We start from the raw sequence: 24,642 nt of genomic DNA, 5'->3' as shown, positions 1-24,642 counted from the left end.
TTGCATAACCAACACAGTTATATTAATACACTTTTTACCTCTGTGACTACCTTGTATCTAAGCCTCTGCAAACTGCCACCTGGCGGAGAGAATGCCAAGACGTATGACAGCTGTAATTGAAAATCAGGGTTTTTCTACTAAATATTGATTTCTGAACTATTACTAAGTTAAAACATTAGAATTGTGTTTAAAAATTAATATGAACTTGTTTTCTTTGCATTATTCAAGGTCTGAAAACACTGCGTCCAGTTTACTATTTTGACCAGTTGTCATTTTCTGCAAATAAATGCTCTAAATTACAATATTTTTATGTTGTTAGTAGTTTATAGAATTAAAAAATGTTAATTTTACTCAAACCAATACTTATAAATAGTAAAACTAAAGAAACTCATCATTTTGCAGTGGTCTCTTGAAGGGACTGTATACACCAATTTTCATATAACAGCATGTAATAGACACTATACTATACTATAAAGAAGAATATGCACAGATGCTGATCTAAAAATCCAGTTAAAAACTATCATAGAAACTCCCGGTTTAGCACTGTTGATGAGGTTAGGCACATAAGAACTATTCATTGTTGAAAAAACACTCCTAGATCGGCTATATAAATGGATCATCTACAAAACATTTATGCAAAGAAAAATCTAGTGTACAATGTCCCTTTTATTATTTTTCCAGAGCTCACTTTGGAGCCTTTTCCTTTTAAATACATTTTAACATGAAAAATAATTTGTAATATGTTTTACTGTGTTTTTACTTTAAATATATAATATAGATATATACACAGATATATATATATGTGTATATACCTGTATATATTCATATAGATATATAGGTATAGATATATATTTTAAAACATCTTCAAATATATAATATATTTAAAAATTAAAAAGAACATAAGAATGTAAAATATACGTAACTACCTTCAGAGTTAGTGCAGTTGGTCTAGTGAGTGCCGGAATAGAGTGTGAGTGTTATTTATTTAAAAAAAAAATTAACAGCTTACTCCATTGACGTTTATGGGGAGAAAAAGTTAACTGGGCCACAATATTCGAAGTCTAGAAGTTAGTGCGCTAAATTTGTACTTTCATCTTCTAATGCGTGCCTTAACCCGGCTGTGTTAAAAGTTTCCTTTGAGTATAGCTGGCGCCTGAGCTAAAAAATCAGTTAGTGCTTCACTTGTAATCTGGCCCTATATCAATGCTTTTTCATGTTACCATAGTACACTGTATTAGAGATAACTTCTTCTAGAGCCATACTTGCTTTACTTTATTGAAAAAAAATCAATTTCATTTCATTTTGATAAACATAAGTTGCATATTATCAAATAGTATACCTTTATATAACTTTCTTAAAAGTTTTTTAAAGTCTAGCTGCAATAAGGAGAAGATAAGCAACTGATAGCAGTGTTTGAAATTCCAATACATTAGAAATAGCTGTGAAAAAGCTTTCAGCTCAATTTGTCCTGTGTTAAGCGCGCTTTTGTATATTACTCCAACCTAATACAGGTGCTGCCTTTTAAATTAGTTAGTATGAATTATAAATACAATCTACATGAAACTCTTTACATTTATATTGGGTAAACATGAACAACTATAAGAAAAAGTCTCCTAAACTTTCTTTGTAGAATTTTTGTTTGGGTTTCCACAATATTAAACATTTTTCCATTATAAACTATGGAGCCCTGGAGTTTCCACTTTCATGATCGTTCACTCAGTTTTCAACAAATGCCCACGATTTAGAAAACAGATTTTTTTTTTTAATGCATGTTCATTTGATAAACCAATATTTTTTTCCTTTCATACTTTTTATGGTATGTCAGTATCTACCAGTAAAGGTCTTTTTGCTGCCGCTATAGCTACTGATCATAATACAACTGTTTTTAGTTGTGCACAAATATGCAGCATTTCTTACTAGTTTCAGAAATCCCCTAGTAAAGAGCAGAGGCGTAACTAGAAACCACAGGGCCCAGGCGCAAGAATCTAAGAAGGGCACCCCCCCAATAAAAGTGAATTTGATAGATATCTTTTTTTTTTTTTAACATTTAACACAGAAAAAAATGTGAATCAGATTACATGTCTGCAAAAGGAGGTACCCTGTGCCCACAGTTTGTGAGATGGTCTGACCCCCTATTACTGTATATATTGACACTGTTTAACCCACCAGTACTGTATATAGTGAGTCAGTGACACAGTCTGTTATCTGCCGGTGAGATGGCTGGCCTGACCCTACCCGCCCCATTACTTTATAAAGTGACCACAGTAGTCTGTGACATGGTCCAGCCCCCCCGTACTGTATATAGTGGTACTGTATAGACTGACACTGTTTACCCCCCTGCCCCCCCCCCCCCCATGCTGTAGTAACAAGGTCTGCAATTTGCTGGTTCCACAAACATACACACATTCATACATACATAAATACACACACAGTCACAAACATACATAAATACATACACACATACACATAAACACCAATGGGTAAAACAGAAACACTAACCCCTCTAGTCAGAAACACTAGTGAAGTATCATGTCACACTCACATGATATCAGTGCAGGCAGTGGCAGGTCAACTGCGTCCTCTGCACCCCCTGTAGTTTCGCCCCTGGTAAAGAGATATGCTGTATTCGATTGCATACAGCTAAATGTCACTTCACTGTATATATGAGCTGTGGTTATGAAAAATGAGGTTTAAGCAAAGTACAGGCCAAGGTGACATATGCACCATCCTACCTTGTAAAAGACTGCAAGATTTTCCAGTTTTCCACAATAAAATGTTATGTGTGCATGTGCCAATTGTCTTTTCACATTTTTATGCACACGTACTAACACTTTGGGGCCTGGAGGTCTTTTTCTGCATTCATCTCTATGGGGGAATACATGCACATGCACGCAAAAACTTTTTTCATGTTATTTGGGTTAACGCTAGCGCAAAATAAGCTTTTTTGGAACTTGTAATATGAACGCAACCCAACAAGCGCAAAAATGAAAATCCTAGCGGAGTTTTCACTTACACAAACAAAAAAGAGAAACAAACATCACAATATAAAGCTCATTATATTGTAATGTATGTGTCTCTTCTTCAGAAAATAGGAAACGTGAAGGAACCAGTCCTATAGTTCTCAAGACCAATTAGCCAGTTACCACACCAGGGTAACACTGCTTTAAAGCCACCAATACCTTATAAAGCTCCTGCGTAACAAAGTTCACTTTCTGTCTGTCCCTTATGCATATCCAAACAGGAAAACAACACGCCGCCTTACCAGGGAGCAGGGGCATTACTTCCAGCGATCATTCTGATCTGGAACCGATTATGCTGGTGTCCCTCACCCTCTCGGCAAGTATTCAGCGTTTGTCCGCGTCAATGACGTCAATGACGTCACAGGTCCGGGACTTTCAGTGAAAGAGAGAACAAGCTACAGGAGCAGGTACAGGCTCGCAGTAAGGTCAGTATGAAGCGAGCAATCCAACTGGTAAGCAGAACTTAGAATCAAGAAGGAGGAAATGCTCGAAAAAAATTCAAAAATCTTTATTTAAATCCAATCAGTTGAAATGACTTCACGGAGGAAACAAAAAAGTGTGATAGAGCGTAGCACCACAGGCTATGTGGTGCTATGTTCTATCACACTTTTTTGTTTCCTCTGTGAAGTCATTTTAATTGAGTGGATTTAAATAAAGATTTTTGAATTCTCTCCTTCACAAACGGACTCCTGCATAGCTAGATAAACAACAATCAAGCTAAAGTTTGCCTTTCTAAATTTGTTAGAGGGACCTCACAGTACTTAGATAATGTTACTAGAGCAGGGAACTATAGATAATTGGGCCCAAGATCTGCTTCACTGTAGTGAATCTTACTAATCACTAAGGGCTAGATTACAAGTGGCGCAGTATTTTTTTTGTGCAAGTGAAAACTCTGCTAGGATTTTCATTTTTTGCGCTCCTCGGCTAGCGTTAACATGAATAGCGTGAAAAACCTAACTTTAGCTTTTATGTGCGTGTGCATGTATTCCCCCATAGAGATCAATGCAGAACAAAAAGTGGGGAAAAAAACTAACATCCGAGATCGCGCAAACGCCATCACCTTTTCACATTCCCCAGAAAAGTCAATGGAGAAAATGTTTTTGTTAAAAACCAAACAAACAACATTTGCGCAAACAACATAACATTTTCGCATTAGCAAATGTGAAATATTTACAGTAAATACATAGTTAAAAGCTTTATCAAATATGAATATTGCATTAATATGTTTTATCATGTTTTCATCTGCTTATTGGCAAAGAGATATAATGCACTTATAAATATATATGTTTATATGTGTATATATGGCTATAAATACATATATACACATATAAATTGATTAATATATATGTATACCTATTTAATCATATATACATGTATATATATATATATATATATATATATATACACACACACATACAAATACATCTTTAGCAATGTATATGTATGGGTCTCAATGTAAAACCATTTACCTGCCTTTTTTTTCTCTAACACCCGAGATCTCCTATCTTTGATCCCTTAATATTTTTTTGAAATAATTTTTATTAGACAGTGTTAATATAAGTGTAAGTGTACTTTGTAATGTATTTTTGAAGTGTTTTGTGCAGCTTATTTGTTTCGGAAACCAGTTAACCACAGCTCTGAGGGAACTAGCACAATCGCTATTTCACTCCACTTGTAATATCAGCGCAATGAAAATGGCTCACAAAAACACGAATGCGCTAGCGCAAAATCGTTTGCGCCTCACTTGTAATCTAGCCCTAAAAGTTTCTTTGTTAATAAACAATCAACGCTAGATCAATGTATTAATCATGTTTAACATTTTGGTAAATCGTGCACTTGTAATAAACAGATATTCAGAGAATTGTATTTAAGCTGCATATACCAGTTTCATAGTTTTGTACGATTTGAGGTATATGTTTAAATTTAATAATTTTATTAAACCATCTAATGGTTGTGTTTTTTTTAACATGTGAGTTGAGTATGTGTACAAATTTCAAAGGTTCATGTAAATAAAATTGAAACATTTATTATTTAGATAGAGTACAGGTAGCCCTCAGTTTACGCCAGGGTTAGGTTCCAGAAGGAATGGTTGTAAATCAAAACCGTTGTAAATTGAAACCCATTTTATAATGTAAGTCAATGGGAAGTGAGGGAGTTGCGTTCCAGGCCCCTCTCAAAATTGACATAAGTAACACCTAATGCATTATTTTAAAGCTTTGAAATGAAGACTTTAAGTGCTAAACAGCATTATAAGCCTAATTAAATATTCACACAACAGACTTTATAATCAAACTAAGCTTAATGAACAAAAACATTTTTTTACTTGCATTTTTCTGCAAACAGTTCTCTGCATTGTTAGCATGTTAGATAATATTGGGTCTGCACCTATTCTATGCATTTCAATCTGAAGTGATTAATAGGCAGTTAGGCACCCTCACCTCAAGCAGCTGGACAGGAAGATAATAAAGAAGTGGCTGCTAGATCTTGTTGCTCGATAGCTCAGGTCTGTTCTGTGTATACAGATAAATTTCAGTCTGCTAAGCTTGCATAACTTTGCTGCGACACAAGCGGACAGCTCCACCTACTGGCTTTTTTAATCAGTGCACTGCTTTTCAATGCTTTTCAATAGTAGTCACATGACTGAAAAAAAAGGTTGTTATTCTGAAACGGCGCAAATTGTACTGGCTTAAAACGAGGGCCATCTGTACAAGTAAAAAATAATTCTACTTTTTCTTGGCTCAACAATGTGTGCATGTCATAAGCACTAAACGTCAGCAATATTTGCAACAACATTTGTAGCATTACTAAACATATAGTACTCAGGACATGGCAACACGCATGAGTCTACCTTATTTTACTTTCATGGAAAGTTTCAGCCAAGACGATCAAAAAAGAGGTTTTTAATAAAGTTTTCCAAGATAAAGCTGTAAACTCAATAACAGAGTAAGTACTAAATTACAAGTGGAGCCCTAATTTATTGTGCACCCGTAAATTTTCCCTTTATGGGAATAATGTAGTTTAATGTTGACTTTCTTGTCCATTTAATATTTTAAAAGCCAAAATATATTGATCAAAATAAGCCAAAATGTGTTTCAAGAGGGTGATGTTGTTGAAATAGAAATGTCCAAAACCATCTGTAAATCTGATAGAGACGTATTTCTGACGGATTATAATACTGCTGTAAAATTCTCAAATGTATAGATGAAGTTTAAATGAAAATTAAGTGATTATCTTGAATGTACATACCCTGTAAAAAGTCATCTAAATCACATCAATCTTTGTAGAGATTAGTCCTTTTAAGTAAGGTAGTTAATGTTTTTGTTTGTTTAAACTATAATAATGACAAGTGCTTGAGAAAGATGTAATTCTGTCTGACTGATGAAATGATAGTGGAGAGATTGTAATTCTTTTAAGGGTTAAAGAGACATTATACACTATATTTTTCGTTGCATAAATGCTTAGTAGAGGATCCATTTACACAGCCCATACAGGTATTTTTTATTTTAAATGGATAGTTTTGCTTATTTTTAAATACAATTGCTCTGATTTTCAGACTCCTAACAAAGCCCCAAAGTTTTAGGAGAATAATGATGTATACCTACTCCAGCTTGCTCCTGTTTGTGTAAAGGGTCTTTTCATATCCAGAGGAAGGGGGAGGGGGGAGTGTCTGTTATTTCCCACTTGTAGTGGATGTTCCAGCTACCTTTTTAACAGTGCTAAACTAGGAGCTTCTAAGTAAGTTTTTAAACGGTTTTATACTGGATTTTTAGATCAGTATCTGTGCATCTTATTCTTTATAGTAGTGTCTATTACATGCAATTATATGAAAATTAGTGTATATTGTCCCTTTAAGGTCAGATGAGGGTGAGAAGGGAGTACTATGTTAATTAGTAACAAAATTGCAACCTACCATTACAAACGCTGATATGAAATCCTCCTGCTACTCATTCTGGCTTGAAGATTAAAATTGCCCTCCCTCTCTCCCTGGGACAATGGATGAAAGTTGTTGTGACTTATAGATTACTTTCTTAGGGTTCCTGATAGCCTCCCGTTCAAGGAATCTGGTTACTCAAGCTGATGCTCATAAGACTATATTCAACAAGATGTGCCGCATATTTTCAATCAGTTTCGCTGTAATCCACCTTGTTTTTGATGTGTTTTCAAAAAGAAATGCAAGAAAAATGTTACCAAAATGTGCATGAATGGCAGTGCGTTTTTAAGCAGCGATTGAAAAAACAAGCAGAGAAATTAGGATGTTTTTATTTTCTGGTGGTTTTCTTTCGCCTTTTGTTTTTTTTTTCTTTTTTGTGTGCCTAAAAACATAAAATAATGACATCTTTAATTGGATGAAAAATAAAATGATGTATTTTGTATATACAGTAGTACTGTCTCTATTTCCTCCATTGCTTACAATAGTGCTCACAAGCAAGTAGGTGGTGAAGATTTGCAGTGAGAATACAAGCATATTTATTTATATTCTTGCTTGCTTTTTGAATAGCAGTTTTAGCGTATTTGCCTAAAACATGAAATAATGCAGATGCAAATATTTTCTTGTGCCAAAAATCTGTGTATATCAGCTGAATTGTGAGATTTTGAATAGAGCCTCCTGATTTTGAGGCGAATTTTGACGCACATTGGCAGGTTCACTTGATTTTGATTAAAGGGACAGTCTAGTCCCAAAAAAACTTTCATGATTCAGATAGGGCAGGTAATTTTAAACAATTTTCCAATTTACTTGTATCACCAATTTTTCTTTGTTCTCTTGGTATTCTTAGTTGAAAGCTTAACCTAGGAGGTTCATATACTAATTTCTTAGACCTTGAAGGCCACCTCTTAAGAATGCATTTTAACAGGTTTTTCAACACTAGAGGGAGTTAGTTCATGTTTTTCATATAGATAACACTGTGCTCATGCACGTGAAGTTACCTGGGAGCCATCACTGATTGGCTAAACTGCAAGTCTGTCAAAGAACTAAAATAAAGGGGCAGTCTGCAGAGGCTTAGATACAAGATAATCACAGAGGTAAAAAATATATAAATATATCTGTGTTGGTTATGCAAAACTAGGGAATGGGTAAAAAAAGGGATTATCTATCTTTTAAAACAATAACAATTCTGGTGTAGACTGTCCCATTAAGGGTTTCGTTTTTTTAGCGGGTTGTGGCCTTGAGTGTTGGAAAAGTGAATAAGTTAGGAAGGACAAACAAACTCTGGAATGTCCTATTATTTAAATACAAGGCGGAGCTGAGCTGAACCTCCGATCCGCATGCTCACTAACCTCATGCATTTCTGAGAAGTTAAATTATGCCGCTATCCATATTGTTAACATTTTCAATTGGTTTATTAATAAGGCTTTGTCAGCCTTCACCCTCTACTAAGGTTCATGCGTTAGTTTATTCTTTTAGCTTCAACTTTAGATGTTTTATCCAGTACAAAGATAAGAGTATTACAGTAGATAACAATTTAATGTAGAAATCTCTAAATAACATTAACATATAAATTAAATGTTCATGATTCAGATATATATGTTTTAATGGAATACTAATATTTAAAAATGGTTTAAAAATACTCCAGTGCTCCTAGTAACATTCTTACATTTTCATGATTCAGATAGAGCATGCAATGTTAAACAACTTTCAAATGTACTTCTATTATAACATTTGCTTTGTTTTCTTGGTATCCTTTGTTGAAGATTAAATTAAATTGATAGGAGTTTAGAAGTGTGGACAGGTCTTTAGCATTGTATGGCAGCAGTCTTTGCAACACTGCAACATTCCCAGATTGATTACTTTTAAGCAAATGATACCAAGAGAACAAAGTCAAATTCATAAGTGATGTAGGTTGATAGGACTTTAGGAGTGTGCATGTGTCTTTAGCAGTATAAAGCAGCAGTGTGTGCAACTATGTATAACTTTGCAATAAACATTGTTGCAAACCCTGTTGCCAGATGGCCAAAGACACATGTGCACTCCTGATTTAACCTAGGATTACTCATTAACAAAGGATACCAAGAGAGCTAAACAAAATTGATAATATAGTAAATTGGAAAGATGCTTGAATGTCATGTTATATCCAATCCACTTAAGTTTAATTTTGACTTTACTGTCCCTTTAAATAAAAATAATGTTTTATCAAGCAAAACTGTTGCAATAAAGTATATTCAAATATTGTTTAATGAAAAAATAAACAGATCTGGAAATTAACAGGGAATGCATATTTATTCACAAATCATAACTGGTGATAAACTGTTCACTGGCTAAAAGGAACAACTCCCCAACTCTTTAGATGGGCATAAACATGCTTATATCAGCATAAAGGCAAACCATGGACATAATGAACTTTAATGACACCTTTTTTACATTACACTTTTACACACTTATATATGCCATAAACCATAGTTACGGTAATTATGAAACTTATTCAAATTAAATGAACCAAAACAAATCTTACAGTACACGTTTGCAACTTCAGGTTATATCACTTATGCCTTAGACTATGTCAAAAACAATCATTTTTAATATCTGAAAATCTGTTCTCATTTTTAATAACCATTTTTTTCACATTTTGCATGGTGAAATAATACAATCAAATGATTTAAGACAATAAATATTCTAAAAATAATATTGAAAGTTATTATATGTGTATGTGTGTGTATTTACAGTATATATATATATATATATATATATATATATATATATATATATATATATATATATATATATATATATATATATATATGATAAATAAATAAATAATTAAATAGAAAACAACAATCATGTTAATACAAATAAGAGGATAAAAAAAATGGGCTTTATCCTTTACATACCCTGCATGTACTTTCTAAGTGGATCTCAGCTGTGTTGTCTTAACTTCGGTCTCCTGGGAAGAAATAGACAGCAGATGGGATTAGGGTAGGGACGAAGCATATGACAGCAAACGGCTCCTTTAGACTGAGTAGAAGCTGTGAGCGTTAGGAAGCTACTTTTCCCTTGAGAGCCAACTTGCCACTAAAGAAAGTTGAAAACAAGCCCTTTGAGAAACAGTATTAAAATAGTAAAAAATTGTGCAGATGATGTGCTGGTCTGTGTTTATTTCATTGCTAATCAGTTTGGCATTAGGGATCTGAGTCTCAGTCCCACTTCTCCCTTATGTGATTTAGTACAATTATTGATAATTTTTGTGCAAAGTAAATAAAATAATTTAACAAAAGAATACAAAAACAATGTTAAGCTATTTATAGTAATAAAATAGCTCACTTTTTCTATTGTATGATATTTTTCAAAATAAATGTTTTGAAAAATAATTAATTATTTTTGTCTCATATACTTTATATACATTAAAATAATATATTTTTAATTAACCTAGGGTTATGTATATATTCATGTAAATTATGATCATTATACTAGTTCATTTAGTATTTTGAAAACAATCCCATTATGAGTAGTCACTTCAAATGCAATAATCTAGCCAGTCCTTATTCCTTAAGAATTGAGAATTGAAAAGTACAAAAACACAACACTCAGACATCTTTGTCTTAAATAGTTAGTAGAAAAATACATTTTATGTTCATTTTTTTCTGTTAAAGTTATGCAAACATAGGTCATTTTCCAAGTATTTTACTCATATTATGCTTGGTGAAGTGTTTGTTGAAGTCCTCACTATTAAGATGACGTAACCATAAAAATCTTTACACATTTTTTAAACAGAATTTTAACAAACAATTTTATAGGCATGAAAATATTAGCATACAATGACATAGATTTATTAGTCTTGACATTAAAAAGCAACATTCAATTTTAGTTTTTGTTTTTTTACCCTATGACCAACATATAAGTATCTGTATTTGTAAATGAAGTATTCTTATATTTTTAAAACCAGTTAAAATAATATCAATAAAGCTTTATAGTAAAAAAATAAAAATCGAAAAATTAAATCTAAAATTAATTTCTTATTGTACCGCATTTTCTTACCAGTCCTGCACTATTCTAGAAAACGTCCAGTTATGTTAAGCTATATGCAGCATTTTAAAAAAAATGCAAATAATTTAAATTATTTATTTGCTTAGTAATAGGATAATGTTTGTAGCTGATATACTTTAATAGTTTGCACAATATATTTTCCAAGCCATATTGGGCTTGTTTGTAAACAGGATTACAGAAACACTGAAGAAAACATTTGTCTGATGCTATACTTGTGTGTGTACTATACATGCTTATTGCTTTGTTAATTAATTGGTAAACATTTTTTCCCCAGAGGATGCAAATCGGAATTAGCTTCTAATTCCGCATCTGACACAGTCCAATTGACCAGTCTGAAGCAGCACATCATTTTACTTGAAGAAAAAAAATGGTAAGATATATTAAAACTGTTATTCAAAAGAAAGTGTTTTATACTTTAATTGTTAGTGTAAATCTCACAACTATTCCTTATTTAAATATGTAGACAATATGCTTACTTCAAAGTTATGTTATTTTATTGAATTTTATTTATGGGAAATTATTGACATGCAAATTACTTAATAAATATGTAATAAATTCAGAACATTCATGTAATAACATATTCATAGGATACTATTCATATTCATTTAAGAAGATTGATTCATATGAATATCAGAGATAAAAAAATAAGCTTTTGTTACCTGTACCTTATAATTTAAAGTTAAATAAGTATATACTGTATTTCTCGAACGCAAATCTCGCAATCACGTTATTATTTCTCTACTCTCTAATGCTTTTGTATCACACTCTAATAGAAATACTTGGCACACATTACCTACCTAAGGGAATAATAGAATTATTTGCTGAAGTCATTTGGCAAAAGGACATAAACATATGGCTTTGTTTTATATTCAGCTTTGCCAGTTGTGCAAACTTGTTTGGAAGCTGTATGTGGTTGCAATGATGACTCATAAATAGTATGTAAATCTTTCTTCACTGGTTTATCTTTAACTTATCATTGTTTGCTGTAATATATGTATAATATTTAGGTATTTAAAACTATAGTGCAGGAATCAATTAAGCATTATAGACTTACATTCTCAACAAATGCATCATATGTGTCTTTCTGTATTTCGGTCTGTCTGTCCGTCCTTATATTATGCAGCACATAATCTAAGCAAGTCCTATTCCTATTCACTCAGTGCTTATGGGAGAATGAAGTACATATTACAAAAAAAAACTGCACATGAAAAAAAGTAAAGATAGGGATTGTGTGTGTGTGTGGGATGGGGGGTCATGGTCAAAGTGCCAAGTATGTGTTTTTTAACAAATGAAAGATGGGCCTGTATAATTGTGTTGTTTGTGGCCCATTACTTCAGGTGTTTGTTCCTAGTATTGGTGGTGAGCTCCTACCTCTGGAATCCATTCTATATTGATTGGGAGACAATGTATGTGTTGCAGACACTAGGAATAATTTTGTAGAAGACCTTGTAGAGCATAGGAAGGGATTTTAAATGGACATTAAATGCTTTAAGATTTGCATAGTTAAGCAACTTTGTAATATATTTTAATTATTTATTCTTGGCCAGATAAGCAATATCGCTTATGTCATTTAACAGCCAACATCGCACTAGCACAACCTATACTTTTAATAATTATCACAAGCGCACTAAATAGCGCTCATATTACAAGTTGAAAGTTATTGGTTGCGCTCAAGCCTAAACCTCTCTAAAATATTAAGCATAACTTGAGAATGGAATTAAAGTATTAAAAAAAAACACCAGACATATTAATATAAAGTATTGCACTCATATTTACAAAATAGATATAATGGTATATATAATTTAATATGCATGCTAACCCCCCTGCATTAAAAGTTTACTTTGAGCACAGCTAGCACTCACTCACCTAAGTTTTACTTTGAACTTTTATTATGTGTGCTAATATTTTACTTTAAGCTAAGTTAGAACTTGGGCAAAAACACAAATTAGCGCACTACTTGTAATCAAACTCTTTATAAGTCAAAGGGATAGTAAAGTAAAAATCATGAACTTTCATAATTCAGATAGATCATGCAATTTTAAACAACATTCCAATTTACTTCTGTTATCAAATGCAGCCACCAATAACCAGTTAACTCCCAGTAATGCACCGAGGCTCCTGAGTCTACCTAGGCATACTCTTTAACAAAGGATACCAAGAGAACAAAACACATTTGATAATAGAAGATAATTGGAAGGTTGTTTAAAACTGCATGCTCTATCCAAATCATCAAAGTTTCATTTTGACTTTAAGGGCTAGCGGGGCACTAACTGTTGTTGCGCGAGTGATAAGGGGTTTATCGCAGTGTATTACAACTTGAAAGTAAACGTTTTTGCTCAAGCGAAATTGGATTTAATGTGCAACAGGCTAGCGCCACTTCAGAGCACTGGTTCACTGTTACGCTCGACTAAAAAGTTGAACATGATATGAGGGCTCAGGTGTTAGAGAAAAAAAAAGGCTGCAAAGGTCTTTTACATAGAGATACATACATATACATGTCTAAATATGTATTTATATGTATATATATATATATATGTATATATATATATATATATATACCTGTATATATATCTATATGTGTGTACATATGTATGTAAGTGTGTATATATATATATATATATATATATATACAGTATATATACATATATATGTGTGTGTGTGTGTGTGTGTGTGTATTGTATATTCATTTTCATAAAGTGTTTAACTGTTCCAATATATTTTTATATTTATATATATTTTTTACCAAAAAAAAGCCAGATATATGTAGAAATATTTATTAAAGGAATAAATATATCATATTATTCTATGTGAAGAACATTGGAATGTGAAATATAAAAAATTCATGTCGGGTTAGTGCACTTGGTCAGACGCGATTGGGTTTGCATGATTTGTAACGTGTAATCTAGCCCTAGGATAACGCGTTCGCTTGAGTGAAATTGAATTTAATGCTCTTCAGGATAGTGCCACTTCAGAGTGCTGATGAACTGTTACGCGAGTAAAAAAAAAATACACAAAACACATCAAAAATACATTTAACAGTACAGTTACACTCATAATAGAAATGATTTAAAACATTATTAATAGAAATTATTTTAAAAGTATATTGCATAAAAAAGTTATAAGGGCTCAAAACATCAGATATGTGTAGAAATATGTATTTAAGAATGAGCAGAACATATTCTGCTATGTGAAGAACATAGGAATGTTAAGTATTCATATTTTCATGCCGGGTTAGCACACTTGGTTAAGGTATTTTTTTCCACTTTTTTCGCTCCATTAAAGTTTATGGGGGAATACGTTAATTCGGTTGTGATATTCAAAGTTTGACTTTTGTGTGCGTCAGTTAGCACTTGTGCGAAAACGTTTTACTTTTAACTTGTAATACACATGCTACCTGAGGCGCCCAATAAGCTTACTTATAGCAAATTTATCGTTCAAGTGGGAGCGCATAATAGCACGCCACTTGTAATCTAGCACTAAATGGGTAGAAAGTACAACGTATCTTTAATTTCTTTAACCTCTTCAGTCACAGTTAATCTTTAAATAATAAATGTTTTATTTATTAAACTCTTAAAAAAAATATTTTCTACTCTATGGGAACCAATTGATTGAAACACCAAAAAAGTACCAGCACTAATATTATAAATCCCCTTAGATTAAAAACTGTAAAAAAAAGACTCAGAATAAAAGATTAAAACAAAAAAAGTTAAAATCCAAGTCCCAGTGTGAAAGAATCTGGTGCAGCTTTCAAAGCATGGAGGTTAAAATGCACCTTGCTTTATTCTCTCAGTTGTTTTCAATTAAATTGTTTGTAACAGTTCATGCCTGGGTGATAATGACTAAAGTGTAAATAAGACATTGTTACCACAAACAACGGCACATCTATTCCCTGATTTACTGTATTTCTTTCCCTGCCATGACATGGGCTGTTTATTTGCGCTTCGACAGTGGGTTTATTTTATTCTAAGACATGCATTCATACCTAATGTTAGTGATTCAGTCTGTGTTGCTAGAGATCAGGTTTCTATAAAAGATAATTTAGATCCTTTTTGTAGTGGCAGAAACTGTTTTCTTCAAGATTGTTTCTCAGATAAAATAATGGTGTAACATGCCAAGGTGTCACACAGTGAATAAAGAAGTTTATGTCACAAAACACACAAGAAAACGTTTCATACATATAATCTCATTGCCCATTAAAAAGCAATTGTACCTGAGAGCAGTACGCATTATCCTCATATATTATAATCATATTTGTGCATTGACTACAAGCTGAACATTGATTTAAATTCAACTACCTGACTATGATAAAACATCTGTCTCTATGCACCACATCTGTAGCCAGTGAAATCTGGTGCAGAATGCAGCTTTGTTCAGCTATGTTTTTTTCTGTCTATGTATGTAAATATTTTTTAAGTTTTTATAAAGTAAGAAATTTAATTGTATCTTGAATCTTGAAAAACACAAGTTCTAGCATATTACTATCCCAGTTGATTTATAAACTCATCAGTTTACATGTAAATCTCACAGTACTATTTCTCTTTATTGGTTTAATACCATAAAAAAATATATAATTAGTGTATGTTTTTAATCTATTTTTTTTAAATTATTCTGGGTCTCTAGGCAGTATAAAAGTTTTTGCTAGATTTATAATAGTAGTATTTGTAAACATTTTACAAGAGTCATTTAATTATATTGGTAAAACTGGTCACACAGTGATTAATGCACATTTGCAAAAGGGCTGCTAACTTAAAACTCTAGCCTTACTAATAATTACCACCGGTTTCAGAAATATTTGAATGTACATTTGTTAGATAGAGGTCTATTACAGTCCATCAGAATTTTTTTTTTCCAAATTCAACATCATTTACCTCCTTAAAGGGACAGTCTAGTCCAAAATAAACTTTCATGATTTCAACTAGGACATGCAATTTTAAACAACTTTCCAATTTATTTTTATCACTAATTTTGCTTTGTTCTCTTGGTATTCTTATTTGAAAGCTAAACCTAGGTAGGCTCATATGCTAATTTCTTAGGCCTTGAAGGCCCCCTCTTATATGAATGCATTTTTACAGTTTTCACCACTAGAGGGCGTTAGTTCATGTGTGTCATATTGATAACATTGTGCTAACACACGTGGGGTTACCTAGGAGTTAGCACTGATTTGCTAAAAGGCTAGTCTATCAAATGAACTGAAATAAAGGGGCAGTTTGCATAATCTTAGATACAAGGTAATCACAGAGGTAATAAGTATATTAATATAACTGTGTTGGTTATGCAAAACTAGGCAAAGGGTACTAAAGGGATTAACTATTTTTTAAACCAATAAAAACACTGGTGTAGACTGTCCCTTTAAACTCTGTTTGGCTCGCTCTTAGCTTTCATCTTCTCTGCTTGTCTAAATTATTTTCAATGTTAATTCATTCAGTGCATAACTCATCTCATACACAATTTCTTGCTTTTCTTGCCGTTTGCTGAGGATGTCAGAGTCATCTTATGCACTTGCCTAATTGTAAGTTGCATAGGTGCCCATATCTTGGACCAATACCACGTAGGCCAGGGTTTCAGCAAACTTTTTTTCTCTTAAGGGCTAGATAGCAAATATTTTACATTTTGCGTGCCAAGGCAAATTCAAGGATATTTTGTAGATACTTCTATTACAACAGAGAAAATAAATTCCCACATTTTTTATTGACAAAATTAAAACATATAACAAATAAATTAGCTATTTAGAAACTTACTTTGATTGACTCCTCATTTTTATTTTTGTGATAAAAATGCTGAAATTCTGTTCTAATATTCTGACTGTTGCTTTCCTTTGGGTTGGGAATAATGTGTCAAAGTATGTTGTAGTGCATTGATCATTAAAATGGTGGTCACCCACCCCACTAAAAACAAAGCGATTTCTAGTGATGGGGGAGGGGATTACTATAGAGTCCCTATTTCACCATCTTTCAAATTAGGGGTCAAACCCTTCTCTAATATTCAGGTGATGATCACCATGGTCATGGTGATCACCTGCCCAAAGTAGCCAGCCATACTGTCCTTGAAAAGGGGCCATTTTTAAACATATATCACCCATATAACAGAAAGACTCCAGTTTAAAAGAAGTAAATCTCTCTTCCCAGTGTGGGCTCTCATACCCCTGTCATTAGTAGGTGATTACCATTTTACACACATACACACAATACCCATCACATGCAATAGGGTATTGTCCATAATCAAATAAGTAGTCTCATGCCCCTTTAAATAGCAGATGATTGCCATAGAAATAATAATAACCTGTATTCCTGGGACCCTTGCACCCTAAAATATGACCTACAATGAGTCACCACTCTTTCTAAAGAGACAAGGTCGCTCTTTTGAAGGAGGGGTCACATACCCAAGTGGTTAGCTGCTGACTACTGTGCTAACAATGACTACCTGTCAGAACCATAAGTATATGGAAAAATGTCAGCGGGTGGAGTATTCCCTATGTTGCCTCCCACAATACATACATAAACTTCTTCTTATTTCAAAGCACCAATCCATTTAGTGGACCTGTGTCCGCCCACTGCCAGGAGATTGTCATAACAATTACAGATACATCTATTTTTGGAACTCTCATGCTTTTTAAGAGGACTTTATTACCCCCTCACCTTAATAAAATATCATAATACCCCACATTTGAAAGAGTTAGGTTTCAAAATTGAAATACAGGGTTTAAGGTCCTTTTAGGTATAGTTATTGTCATAGCGGCCCGCTAGCCTAATTTGTTTGTACTGTTGATGTTAGGGCTCATAGATCAATGTTTGTCTGAACTCATACAATAATGTAAGAGCTGAAATAAATGGGAGAACTGGGAGAATGTAAAAATGGTTGACATTTTGTAGGTACCTGACAAAAAAAGTCAAATTTAATTGTAAATTTAATAAGCGTCAATCACTAAAAACAACTCTTGCACCACAGGGGTGTGAAAATGACTCAGTAGCAAAAAAGGGTTCAAATATAAGCACTGTGATTTTTTTTTTAAAGAACACAAAGTCAACCCATTTTCTATAGTTAGCACTATAAAATATGTAGTGTAGGGTTTTACAATTTTACCTTGATACACTTATTGTTTTGGTTCATTTTGGCCTATGTTATTAATGTTTATAAACAAGTTAAATATGTAAATAATCTTCCCCAGATATTTCTTTAGATTCTAGTTCTAACATAGGCATAAGGCCCATTAAAACTCTGCATTTTGTATCTACTAATTATATCCTATTTATTTATGTTTATGTTTAACCCATGCACACAAAGTTCACTAAAACCTTGTGTTTACATTTGCAAATTGTGGCATTTGCCTCATTTTAATACAAAATGTTCTTGTTAGCATAAAAATGGCACTTCAGTGAAACAATTCATATACACATGTCTAAACTAGTGCTGTAACATAGAGTCCTCAAGATTGATTCTCAAACCTCCTGTTCTGCTGGATAAAAGCCACACACAAATGCCATTAATGTTGTTGCACCAAGTACATTCAAATTGTATGAAGCAAAATGTGCTTAACATTCTTTTTTTTTTTTTTTTTTTTTAAAAAAGCAGGTTTTCACAAATTACCAAAATAAGGAATAGCATAATAAATAGACATCCACACAGGAGAAATTGTATTTTGATGTCGGGACCAGAGTTTTGAAACATATAGGCCTAGATTTAGAGTTCGGCGGTAAAAGGGCTGTTAACGCTCCGCGGGTTTTTTTCTGGCCGCACCATAAATTTAACTCTGGTATCGAGAGTTCAAACAAATGCTGCGTTAGGCTCCAAAAAAGGAGCGTAGAGCATTTTTACCGCAAATGCAACTCTCGATACCAGAGCTGCTTACGGACGCGGCCGGCATCAAAAACGTGCTCGTGCACGATTCTCCCATAGGAAACAATGGGGCTGTTTGAGCTGAAAAAAAACCTAACACCTGCAAAAAAGCAGCGTTCAGCTCCTAACGCAGCCCCATTGTTTCCTATGGGGAAACACTTCCTACGTCTGCACCTAACACTCTAACATGTACCCCGAGTCTAAACACCCCTAGCCTTACACTTATTAACCCCTAATCTGCCGCCCATGCTATTGCTGACCCCTGCATTACATTTTAACCCCTAATCTGCCGCTCCGTAAAACGCCGCCACCTACGTTATCCCTATGTACCCCTAATCTGCTGCCCTAACATCGCCGACCCCTATGTTATATTTATTAACCCCTAATCTGCCCCCCACAACGTCGCCGACACCTACCTACACTTATTAACCCCTAATCTGCCGAGCGGACCTGAGCGCTACTATAATAAAGTTATTAACCCCTAATCCGCCTCACTAACCCTATCATAAATAGTATTAACCCCTAATCTGCCCTCCCTAACATCGCCGACACCTACCTTCAATTATTAACCCCTAAACTTCCGATCGGAGCTCACCGCTATTCTAATAAATGGATTAACCCCTAAAGCTAAGTCTAACCCTAACACTAACACCCCCCTAAGTTAAATATAATTTTTATCTAACGAAATAAATTAACTCTTATTAAATAACTTATTCCTATTTAAAGCTAAATACTTACCTGTAAAATAAATCCTAATATAGCTACAATATAAATTATAATTATATTATAGCTATTTTAGGATTAATATTTATTTTACAGGCAACTTTGTAATTATTTTAACCAGGTACAATAGCTATTAAATAGTTAAGAACTATTTAATAGCTACCTAGTTAAAATAATAACAAATTTACCTGTAAAATAAATCCTAACCTAAGTTATAATTAAACCTAACACTACCCTATCAATAAAATAATTAAATAAACTACCTACAATTACCTACAATTAACCTAACACTACACTATCAATAAATAAATTAAACACAATTGCTACAAATAAATACAATTAAATAAACTAGCTAAAGTACAAAAAATAAAAAAGAACTAAGTTACAGAAAATAAAAAAATATTTACAAACATAAGAAAAATATTACAACAATTTTAAACTAATTACACCTACTCTAAGCCCCCTAATAAAATAACAAAGCCCCCCAAAATAAAAAATTCCCTACCCTATTCTAAATTAAAAAAGTTACAAGCTCTTTTACCTTACCAGCCCTGAACAGGGCCCTTTGCGGGGCATGCCCCAAGAATTTCAGCTCTTTTACCTGTAAAAAAAACACATACAATACCCCCCCCCCAACATTACAACCCACCACCCACATACCCCTAATCTAACCCAAACCCCCCTTAAATAAACCTAACACTAAGCCCCTGAAGATCTTCCTACCTTGTCTTCACCATCCAGGTATCACCGATCCGTCCTGGCTCCAAGATCTTCATCCAACCCAAGCGGGGGTTGGCGATCCATAATCCGGTGCTCCAAAGTCTTCCTCCTATCCGGCAAGAAGAGGACATCCGGACCGGCAAACATCTTCTCCAAGCGGCATCTTCGATCTTCTTCCATCCGGTGCGGAGCGGGTCCATCTTGAAGCAGGCGACGCGGATCCATCCTCTTCTTCCGATGTCTCCCGACTAATGACGGTTCCTTTAAGGGACGTCATCCAAGATGGCGTCCCTCGAATTCCGATTGGCTGATAGGATTCTATCAGCCAATCGGAATTAAGGTAGGAATTTTCTGATTGGCTGATGGAATCAGCCAATCAGAATCAAGTTCAATCCGATTGGCCGATCCCATCAGCCAATCAGATTGAGCTCGCATTCTATTGGCTGATCGGAACAGCCAATAGAATGCAAGCTCAATCTGATTGGCTGATTGGATCAGCCAATCGGATTGAACTTGATTCTGATTGGCTGATTCCATCAGCCAATCAGAAAATTCCTACCTTAATTCCGATTGGCTGATAGAATCCTATCAGCCAATCGGAATTCGAGGGACGCCATCTTGGATGACGTCCCTTAAAGGAACCGTCATTAGTCGGGAGACATCGGAAGAAGAGGATGGATCCGCGTCGCCTGCTTCAAGATGGACCCGCTCCGCACCGGATGGAAGAAGATCGAAGATGCCGCTTGGAGAAGATGTTTGCCGGTCCGGATGTCCTCTTCTTGCCGGATAGGAGGAAGACTTTGGAGCACCGGATTATGGATCGCCAACCCCCGCTTGGGTTGGATGAAGATCTTGGAGCCAGGACGGATCGGTGATACCTGGATGGTGAAGACAAGGTAGGAAGATCTTCAGGGGCTTAGTGTTAGGTTTATTTAAGGGGGGTTTGGGTTAGATTAGGGGTATGTGGGTGGTGGGTTGTAATGTTGGGGGGGGGGTATTGTATTTATTCTTTTACAGGCAAAAGAGCTGAAATTCTTGGGGCATGCCCCGCAAAGGGCCCTGTTCAGGGCTGGTAAGGTAAAAGAGCTTGTAACTTTTTTAATTTAGAATAGGGTAGGGAATTTTTTATTTTGGGGGGCTTTGTTATTTTATTAGGGGGCTTAGAGTAGGTGTAATTAGTTTAAAATTGTTGTAATATTTTTCTTATGTTTGTAAATATTTTTTTATTTTCTGTAACTTAGTTCTTTTTTATTTTTTGTACTTTAGCTAGTTTATTTAATTGTATTTATTTGTAGCAATTGTGTTTAATTTATTTATTGATAGTGTAGTGTTAGGTTAATTGTAGGTAATTGTAGGTAGTTTATTTAATTATTTTATTGATAGGGTAGTGTTAGGTTTAATTATAACTTAGGTTAGGATTTATTTTACAGGTAAATTTGTTATTATTTTAACTAGGTAACTATTAAATAGTTCTTAACTATTTAATAGCTATTGTACCTGGTTAAAATAATTACAAAGTTGCCTGTAAAATAAATATTAATCCTAAAATAGCTATAATATAATTATAATTTATATTGTAGCTATATTAGGATTTATTTTACAGGTAAGTATTTAGCTTTAAATAGGAATAAGTTATTTAATAAGAGTTAATTTATTTCGTTAGATAAAAATTATATTTAACTTAGGGGGGTGTTAGTGTTAGGGTTAGACTTAGCTTTAGGGGTTAATCCATTTATTAGAATAGCGGTGAGCTCCGATCGGAAGTTTAGGGGTTAATAATTGAAGGTAGGTGTCGGCGATGCTAGGGAGGGCAGATTAGGGGTTAATACTATTTATGATAGGGTTAGTGAGGCGGATTAGGGGTTAATAACTTTATTATAGTAGCGCTCAGGTCCGCTCGGCAGATTAGGGGTTAATAAGTGTAGGCAGGTGTCGGCGACGTTGAGGGGGGCAGATTAGGGGTTAATAAATATAATATAGGGGTCGGCGGTGTTAGGGGCAGCAGATTAGGGGTACATAGGGATAACGTAGGTGGCGGCGATTTGCGGTCGGAAGATTAGGGGTTAATTATTGTAAGTAGCTGGCGGCGACGTTGTGGGGGGCAGGTTAGGGGTGAATAAATATAATACAGGGGTCAGCGGGGTTAGGGGCAGCAGATTAGGGGTACATAAATATAACGTAGGTGGCGGTCGGCAGATTAGGGGTTAAAAATTTTAATCGAGTGGCGGCGGTGTGGGGGGACCTCGGTTTAGGGGTACATAGGTAGTTTATGGGTGTTAGTGTACTTTAGGGTACAGTAGTTAAGAGCTTTATAAACCGGCGTTAGCCAGAAAGCTCTTAACTCCTGCTATTTTCAGGCGGCTGGAATCTTGTCGTTAGAGCTCTAACGCTCACTGCAGAAACCACTCTAAATACCGGCGTTAGAAAGATCCCATTGAAAAGATAGGCTACGCAAATGGCGTAGGGGGATCTGCGGTATGGAAAAGTCGCGGCTGAAAAGTGAGCGTTAGACCCTTTAATCACTGACTCCAAATACCAGCGGGCGCCCAAAACCAGCGTTAGGAGCCTCTAACGCTGGTTTTGACGGCTACCGCCGAACTCTAAATCTAGGCCATAGTGTTTACTAGGGTATATAGGGTCATAAGATTTGCTATAGAAAGAGAAAATGGCACAACTGAACTAGCAAAATCACAATGGGCTCCATTCACAGAGATGAATTGCAGGTGAATTATTGGTGATTTGAAATGTTGAATTAACAATGCATTATGAAGGGCCAAACCCAGTGAGTATCTCATGCAAGAAGATCTGAGTTAGCCCTGCACAATGCATTGATAATGCTGCATACAATTTACCTGCAATTCTCCTATTTTAGATTATTTGTACACAGCAACAAATATGCAATGTGCAATGCAAACTCAGCTCTACTTTCAGGAGATACTAACTGGGTTTGGCCCTTCATGATGCATAGTTAATGGTGGGAATTGAAATGTTTCAATTCACCTGCCACTCGACCCTTATTGAATAGACACCTATATTTTTATATAATAAATAGATAATTTCATCAGTGTAACTGAATAGCAAAAAAAAACAAAAAACAAAGATTAAAGCAGTGACACTCAAAGGATATGATATATAAAAAGTAATTTATTAAATGAAAAATTATATTTGCTTTTAAATGGATATTAAACACTAAACACATTTCATAAGCATACTATTGAGGTTATCCCCAGCCTCTCTCTATTTACGGGAGCTGCCATGTTGAAACCTGTCTTTCACTACATTCCAGTCCTGACCTGTTTGCATGTGTGGAACTCTCCTTTAGATACCTAGGTTCCATAAAGGCAGCACCTATGATTAGAGGGAGGTGCGAGAAATGAATTTAGTATTTATTGTCATTTTAAGTCAAGTTTTATAAAAAATGTCATAGGTATGAATACCCATATGATCTAGGCTTACTTTTTTGTCACAATTTATTTTGCTTGTGATACTGATTGACTCTGATCACAGGGGAACATAGAGGGTACCCTTTCTGCTCTTTTGTCAAGGTATCATAACCCCTATATAAAACACTTTAACTTTTTATTAAAAGGGACAAAGCATAATTTCTTATAGGACAATATAATGTCATCCCAACAATCTGTCTCTGAATTGTTGTGGATAAGTTATACTTTCAAGTAACAAAACTCTCTATGATGAAGTCAATGTTGATTGTACTCAGAGTTTGAAGAATTCAAATTTATTTAAAAATTGCATAATTAAGATTAAAAAAATAATGATGTAGCCATTTCTAAAATTAGTCTTCTTACATTTTAAAACTGTGCTATGAACGCAACTGATCATTTAATTGTTAAATGGACAATGGGCTCCATGTAATAAGCAGTGTAAGCTTGCGGGCATGTTCCCACATATGAGCCTGCTTCCCGCAATGTAAGAAGCCGCGGTCAGTTAGCAGAGAGGAATCACCCAGATGCTCCGTCACGGGTATTGGTAGACTTTTCTCTCATGCAATTGGTCGCGTGAGGGAAGGGGCAGCATTATATACTAGCTTGATTATGTAATGGTACATAGGGCAGCGGATGTACATAGTCCGATGCCCGTGCACCACAAAGCCATGCAGACAGGTTCTCAAGTTGAAAGCCTGTCCACACAGCGTTTAATACGTAGGGTCCAATATTTTCACTGCAGAACACAGGCTTGTTTTCATAGATTATTAAAGGACTAGTCAACACATTAGATTTGCATAATCAACAAATGCAAGTTAACAAGACAATGCAATAGCACTTAGTCTGAACTTCAAATGAGTAGCTGATTTTTTTATAACAAATTTCAAAGTTATGTCTATTTCCACTCCCCTTGTACCATGTGATA

The sequence above is a fragment of the Bombina bombina genome, chromosome 5, assembly GCF_027579735.1.
Source record: "Bombina bombina isolate aBomBom1 chromosome 5, aBomBom1.pri, whole genome shotgun sequence".
NCBI classification, from domain to species: Eukaryota; Metazoa; Chordata; class Amphibia; order Anura; family Bombinatoridae; genus Bombina; species Bombina bombina.
This window is presented reverse-complemented; position numbering follows the sequence as displayed.